The sequence below is a fragment of the Choloepus didactylus genome, chromosome 3 (assembly GCF_015220235.1).
Source record: "Choloepus didactylus isolate mChoDid1 chromosome 3, mChoDid1.pri, whole genome shotgun sequence".
NCBI lineage: Eukaryota > Metazoa > Chordata > Mammalia > Pilosa > Megalonychidae > Choloepus > Choloepus didactylus.
This window is the reverse complement of record NC_051309.1, coordinates 91,719,825-91,728,244: the sequence shown is the minus strand read 5'-3', so window position 1 is coordinate 91,728,244 and position 8,420 is coordinate 91,719,825. Positions and strand designations below refer to the sequence as shown.

The following is an 8,420-nucleotide window of genomic DNA, read 5'->3' as shown; positions in this document are numbered from 1 at the left end:
AGACCTCAGAATGCAAATCATTCACTTAAGTAAAAAGAATATCAATTATTTGGCCTGGACCATACCCTAAAGCCTGACTGCATTTTCAGTTTGGGAGGTGAGTCCAACACAGGATAGGTTTTTTTTTTTAGCAAAGATAATACCTTTAAGAAAGGCAAGATCAGAAAGAACGCTAGTGGTTATAAGGAGGGTATAAGTAGAAGGCAAAAGCCTCAATGCTAACAGATACCAAATCAGAAAAAAAAAAAAACACCACAACTGAAAGAATTTTCAAAGAATATGGAACATGTAAAAGTTCCAATATATGCTATTTTTGTATCTTTTGTCCGTTTCTCCAAATTGATTAGAAGTAAAAAATTTAAATTTACAGTCTTTGGTACATATTTAGGAGAAGAGAGAAAAAGCTGTAGGTAATAAGAGAGATCATCAACCACTTTACAGTCAGATTAAGAGGGCCAAAGAAGAAGACAGAGTGGACCAGAACAGCTGGTAAAAGGGAAAATCATGGATAGTTGGCCAGAGCCTTAGAAGGCAACTTAGGGAAGAATCTTCAGTAAGAAGCCTGTGTCAACTAAAACCTACCAACACTAGCTTTCATGTGTTTTCTCACCAACCTTTCTTTCCTGCCCCCACCTTTCCCTCAGCTCTAGCTACATCTCTAACATAAACCTTGATCTCAAGCATTCTAAGGACTAGGTAGGTAACTTAGAACTTTATTACTGGCTGAATTCAAATTATATTAGCTCTAAAAACATAGAATAAACTATGTAAATTGGAAAGGAGAGCAGAGAAAACCTTAAACAGGAAAATGCATTAAGCAAGAAGACAAATTTAGTAATATGAGGGTCAATGGGGACCATTAATGCAAAAATGATATATTTTCCTACCCCTAAGGCCTCCCGAGGCTTCATCCTATATAGAGTTTATGGCTTTTCACAATACAGTATTGGAATCTGTAAATCAAAAACCACTAGAAGGCCATATGCTCTCACTATTACTCAAGACAGTGTAGGGTATTATGGTGTTAATTTGACTACTTCTTAATTTGTGGGAAATTGCATTTTCCTACTATTCTTTCCATGTATATGATAAAAGGAGATGGAGCAAGAAAAGCTGATAAATCATATTTTCTCTTATGACATTGTGGTTTCCTTTATCAATATTTAAATAACTTACATAAATATTTTATTGTAATAGTCATCAAAATGATATGTGGGAATTGACTATCTTACACACTGATCATGAAATCTTTGTGATGAGTCAGCTTTCGAGAGTAGAGTGCTCTCACCTCGCAATGTATTGTAAAGAGACTGAATCAGCTTTTATGGAAAAAAGTAAGCCAAAAATATTTACCTCATGAGGGATATAGAGGAAATGAAATAAACATACAGAAAAATACTCTACAGAATTTCTTGGCATCAAGGTGAGATTGTTAGAAAGAAACAGGATGGGAAGTTTTGGCACTTAACACTGGGTAACAAGTTGCAAAATGGAAAACCACTTAAAATTGGAACTGCCTATGTGCATATAGAAAACAAAAGCTAAGGAATTCTTGACAACTCTAAATAGCAGCCAAACTCAAACTGGTTCCTAGCCTTCACAACCATTCTCCTCTTCCCAGTCATGATCTCTGAATTCCTTCCCCTTTATACAATCAATTCCATCCCCATTGTCTAAAACCAGTTCAAATCAGAGTCCCAGTTGTATACTTTGGGGCTGAGCATCAAATCACTCTTGAAATACACTGGGGTCACCATAAGAATGTGTCTCTTAGACTTCCTACCATGGGAAAATAATATACCAAAAGTCCCACCTGTTGTGCTCTGAAATCCATTGCCATATTAGCACCAAAGTCACGCTTCTCACAAGCTGTACCCAACCAATGACAGAGCACTGCAGTCATGCTGGGGCAGGCCCCCTCTTGTGCAACACAGGGCTCCTCTGTTGGTTGACTCTGACTTGAGAATGCCTCAAATGGCCCTGTGGAACCTTCATTAGTTTACCTGGTAGGCTGACACTTTCACCCAACTTTTCCCCTCTCCCTTTCAATAGGGGTCAGAGCTGAATCCAATCTGATGGCTTCCCTCCATCTTCAATGGCTTCCTCCCATTTTCTCTCACACAGTCAATTTCTTCTCTAAATTTCCTGCAGTTTTAATTTTGCCTTGATATCTGCTTCTTAGAGGTCCTGAACTAGTGTGTGCTCCATATTATTTGAAATAATGAATTCCCACCTTCTTCTCAATCCTTAATGTCCTCTCATTTGTAGCTCCATGAACCTCAGTTCTCATACCTGAGCTTCGAACCTAGTCCTTTTTTGTGTATTCCTAGCTGACAGCCTTTATCAATGTCCCAATAATAACTGGGGCCCTTAAGTCCAGGTACAGACTTTCCCAACACAATGATCTACAAGAATCATCCTCAATCTAAGAATAGCTCTCTTTTCACAAAATTTCTTGTGATTGAACTGTATCCTCTTGTTACAACAATACACTACTTCATGTAATTGGATTGTGACCAGAGATTGCTGTAATCTTTGGACATTCTGTCTGCTCGCCAGAAGAACTTTCTAAGATAGTCAGCTTCCTCAGTGCTTTCCCAACTCCAGTCAATGAGTTGATCTAGAAATTCTAAATCCTTCTGTATCCACATCTCACCAAACCCAAGATATGAAAGTGAGTATTCAGTTAAAAGTTCTTAAACAGGGTATTTATTGACCAAATATAAAACCTTTATCTAAGAATGAGCATGGGATAACATAGAGAAGGCTAAATATCCCTCCCAAGCAGGAGACTTGTTCAATGTAAAAAAAAATCAAGGTTATTGAACATGTGCACTTATTGAATTAAAAACAAAATGGTTTAAGGGCTCTGAAATACATTGTAACTGAAGATATAATTTTGTAAGTTTCTCTTATTAATTTGAGAAAATGTAAAGTTTAGTTTACCCATCTGTGATGGTTAATTTCATGTGTCAATTTGACTAGGTTATGGTGTTCAATTGTTTGGTCACCAAACAATTGGTGCTGACTATTACTGCGAGGGTATTTTGTGAATTTAAATCATTACTCATTTGACTACATCTGTGGCTGACTACATCTACAATCAGCAAAGAAGGTTGCCTTCAGCAATGAGAGAAGTATCATCCAATCAGTTGAAGACCTTAAAGGAAGAATTGATGATTTCAGGAGTCAAAAAGAATTCCTATCTCTACCTCACGCGGCAAGCTTCTCCTGAGGAATGCACTGAAACCTTCGTCAGTGTTCCCAACTTGTGACCTCCTCTACAGAATTCAGACTTGCCAATCCTCATGGTCACAGGAGCCAATTCCTATAACAAATCTCTCAAACTTCACATTTATTTATTTATTTATTTACTCACTTACTTACTTATCTAGTCATTTCTGTTTCTCTGGAGAACCCTGACTAATACACCATCATAGAACATTTATTAAGGTAAATGAAATATAAGTTTTTTTTTTATAATATGTGGCAGTGTTACTCTCTTGTTTCTCAAGTAATACCGTAAATTGAATTGACTTTTGTTGGATCACTTGTCAACAAAAGATGATCTGTTGACTGATTCTGAATCAGGACTTTATCTTATCCAGACCTCGGTCCCATTAAGGAAATCAGTGGTACCTTTGCTTGGGAAAAAGGTCATATTGTTATCAACATGGCATTTCTTAATCATTGACTGGTTTTCATATTAATAATAATGTTGCCCATCTGCCACTGGGTAGGGCAGAGAAGGGAACTAGTTGCTTGTTCAATTTCATGAGAAGTCCTATATCTTTGGAAACTGTGGTTTAAGAAACAATGTTGGTGATTGTCTTAAAAGCTAAGCAATCTTCAAAAGTTTATTCAAGACATTCTCAGGAAAGAAAGAGAACCACTGGAACAAGCTCATCATCTAAGATATAAAGTGTAGGTCATGATGACTGGTCAATCCTGAAAAATGAATTTTAGCAATTTCCAGCAAACACATGATCTTCTAAGTAAGAAAAAATCAAAAGAAGTCATAAAAGAAAATTCTGTACTGAAATATAATAAGCCAAATATAAGACACAAAGGAGTCTATTGACGCCATTCATAAAAACACCAAGTTCTATGTATAAATATCACCCAATGTTCCCTTAAGGTTATACTAACTGGAGTCAGATAGTATCTGGGCAGATCTCTAGATGACTTCAAACTTACTAACACCAACCCTTGATTGGAATGGGAATCGAGCTCCACACTCAGATTCTTTTTGACAGTACTCTACAATAATTTTTTGCTCATTATTTTCCCACAGAGTTTAACAGTTGTTGTTGCTTTTTTTTTTTTAAGAAGACAGCTTTTTTTAATCTATGAATAGAATTTTTTTATGGTACACAACTTAAAACAGAAGACAGTCTCCCACTATAAACATACTTAAGAAAAGAATTAAGCATTGCTGGAGGAAAACAACTGAGCATAATGTAGAATGAAATAATGAAGACACCAAAAAATAAAAACATCTATATGAGTGAGTACAAGGGAATATGGAAAGATTTGAAAATCTAAAACAAAGAAGAAAATCTTTAAGTATTTGGTAAATAAAAGGCTTACAAGCTAAGTAAATGATACATTTCATTGGAGATGCTCAAAATTCTTCATATTTACTCATCACTTCTTATAATATCCCTCTTAGCTATTTAATTAGTGACTAACTTTTATTTAATAATAAATAAGTGTTGGGATATCTCAGGGAGTACTCAAAATTAATTCATTTTTTAGTTATAGAATTCACATCTTTGGACTTATATTCCAGCATTTTATCTATCATTTTATACTTGCTGTGGATCATCTATAGGTTGCTTTTATTTGGATGTGAAATTTTCTATCTGAAATAATGTACATCTAAAATTTGAAACATCATCTAGAGAACACTGTAGAATCTTAAATACCCAACTGGATATGTTACCTTATAAATTACCATCACTTTCATTTCCTTTTATAAATAAGTTAGGTTCATTTAAGTATTCTGCCAAATTGTCAAGGTCATGAAAAACAAGAAAAGACTAAAAACACTGTCACAAACCAGAGGAGACTATGGAAACATTACAACTAAATACAATGTCCTATCCCTGGATGAATTCTGGAAAAGAAAAAGGACATTGGAAGAAAACTGCTGAAATCCAAATAGAGTTTAGTTAACAGTATTGTACACAGAATGTTAATCTCTTACTCTTGACAAATGTACCAAAACTATGTAAAATTTAACATTAGGGGAAAATTGGATAAAAAGTACATGGGAATTCTCTGTTATCTTTGCAACTTCTCTCTAAATATAAAATTACTCAAAATTAAAAGTTTATTAACAAAAGCATAAGACTACCAACATTTTTATTTTCACACAAGAGATAGATGATATTTTGAAATCTTAAGTTTCATGATATATAGATGATGATCATATGCTTGGAAAATACAATTCTGTTATTTTGAGGCTGAGCAAATCAAAAAATTGTATTAGTGCATTCTTTTAAAACAGTATTTCCTAAATTTTTAAAACAGGCTTAGAGTTAAATTTAATTAAGACTGCACTATTTCAAAGAGCCCTGATGAAAGAAGGAGATGAGTATATAAGGAGATTCAGCATTGGCATTCTTACCATAGTGACTTAAAATATAAAGAAATGTGATGTTTCAAAAGTTTTACATTAATAGGCTATCCCTCTTTATTAATGAAAAAAGACACAATAGGAGTGTTTTAACAAAAGCATAAGATTATATAAAGATGTGAGAAGTTCAGTGAGCAGAAGGAATTCTTTCATGTTTTCATTTCTCAGCTCCTGTTCTGAAATAAGAGTGGGAGCAGAACATTCCGTCCATAATTGTGTGGCTCTCAACAAGTTACACTGGTTTTCCTTGATTAATGTTCCAGTGAGACGTGATTCTACTTTCTCTGAAGCAGGAAATTATGAAAAGATGGCTTTTCTTCAAAATGATAAATCACTTATCATCATTATACCTTTTCCTTATATTCATCTACATTTTTGAAAAGGAATTGACCAAGATGGCTTTGAAAAACACTTTTAGAAAATCCATTTGCCCATGAGCATTTGAGTAAGGATACTTAGGGGAAAACCAGTGCCTTTGGAACAGCCTACACCCAAAGGCACCACTCCTGCTTCTGGAAGCCAAAGACAAATGGGAGCTCTCTAGAACAGTGTTTTTCAATGTTCTGTGGCCTTGGAATACTCTCTTTTAGTCAACACTTCTGCAGAAACCTAATACTACAAGGTATTCATAAATTCTGGAAACATAGGCAAATATAATAATGTCACCAAGGATATCACAAATCTGTAAAAAATATGTTGTATTTGCTTCCAAACTTTATAGATATCCTGCATATATAAAACTAATAAATGTGGAGCTGATGTGGTTGAAATAGGTATGAGAGATTCCACAGACCTGTGTTCTCTATCTTAAACCTCAGTCTCCATAGAACTGAGCTGAAAATCAGATTCCTACTAATATTTTAGCCACATTTTACTGCTTACTATCCCGTTCCCGTTAAACTCCATCTTTTAAAAGATAGGGTGTACCAAAGCAAATTGTACTAATAAATGATGCATTTTTATTCTACATAATCAACTAAATTCACAAGATTATATTCCCAAAATTTACATGATCAGAGCTTCTGATCCATATAAGATAATTTGTTAACACAAAATATTAACATATAGCTAGCCAAAACCAAATTACATTTTAGTTAGCCTGTGCAGTATTATAACAAGAAAGTGTTCTATTTCATATCAGCATTTTGAACTATAATTAGCAATGCAATGCACATTGCCACTTTTACAGATACTTATAAACCCAGGACTCAAGTTTGGGAATCAAGGCTTTAGAGGCAGACACTACTAGGTTCCCAGCAGTCTCTCAGTTAACACTATTTGGTCAATTAGTTGATGTCAACTAAGTATGTTTTGTTTCAAGTCTGGGTTCCCCTACCATATCTATGAATAAAGATAGATAGGCTTAAGGCATGACAACAAGGAAGGAGAAAAAGATGAGGAAAAAGAATGAAAAGGAGTGGTGGGGTAAGAGGGAAATACAGAGTATATTAAAGAAGTGGGGACCATAAGTAGGGATGACAGTCATAGATTTCCTATGTCTAGACTAGAAGGCATGGTTAATGGATAGGGTAGGGAGATACTACGGAACCATTCAAGTACCAAAGAAAAAAACTTGGCTGTTAATATAAGATTCACTAAGCAAAATGTCACATTAACTTATTCTCTGCTTTTTTAAATATTCATTTTTTTCACAATGTGAAAGCAGTGAGGAAATGAAATAGTGATGTTTGTAGAGACTATTTCCTTTAAAACAGATTTTGAATTCTCAAAGAATCCAGCACATAAGATGCATTTTGATTAGATCATGTGACCATTCTACCTAGAACAAATATGTCACCATGAAGTAAAATCAGTGTTACTGCCTTGAGCTTCCCCAGGTGGGGATGCTGCGTGCGGCTCCGCTGCAGGCTGAGGCGGCCCCAGGCTGGACCTGGTACTTGTACGCCCACTCGGCTGCTTTTTGGCATCGAAATGCCTAAGAAAGCTGGTGCAACATAAAGGGTAAAAGCCAGAGCAAGGAACCAGAGCGATCACTTCCTCCCTCTGGTCCTGTGGCAGTTGATCCTAAAGGTTGTGTCACCATAGCCATCCATGCCAAACCTGGCTGCAAGCAAAATGCTGTAACAGATTTGACACCTGAAGCCATAAATGTAGCTATTGCAGCACCTCCCTTAGAAGGAGAGGCTAATGCAGAGCTCTGCTGATACCTCCCCAAGGTCTTAGAACTCAGAAGAGTGATGTGGTTTTGGATTAGGGTGGTAAATCTCATGAGAAAGTGGTGAAGCTTTTGGCTGCCACAACTCCAGAAGAGATCTTGGAGAAATTTAAAAAGCAAGCTGAAGACAAATAGAGGCCAGAAATGAAAAATACATCCTTGAGAAACTTTTTTATGCTAACAATGAAGAGACTGTTAAATAGGAAAACATATTTAAATACAGAAAAACATGGAAATATATTTTTTGATTAAGAACAAGACAAAAAACAGAAGTAGAAATTTAAGAAGTACTATGTATTGATTTCAGGGTTACATGCTTGGAGCATGTAACTATGATTTCATGGCACTACAAAATAACAGAGCTGAAAAGGATGTTCAAGATGACCTCACTTCATTCACCTTTTTCATTTTATGGTGGAGTTTCTAGTTCCAGAGGTTGAGAGACTTAATCAAGATCACACTGTGCAAGATGGTGACTAGAATCCAGATGCCTTGATTCCTAGTCGAATGCAGTTTATCCTGATTGTAAATTGAAACAATATTTCCATTTGTGCTTTACTTGTTTAGAACATTTCTGGAATTCTGGAGATTGCCTTCTAATCC

General features: G+C 35.4%; 1 pseudogene; it reads left to right on the top strand.

Annotated features, from left to right (window-relative positions):
- Positions 1-7,573: 7,573 nt before the first annotated feature.
- Positions 7,574-7,952, top strand: LOC119528709 (annotated as a pseudogene).
- The last annotated feature ends 468 nt before the right edge of the window (positions 7,953-8,420 follow it).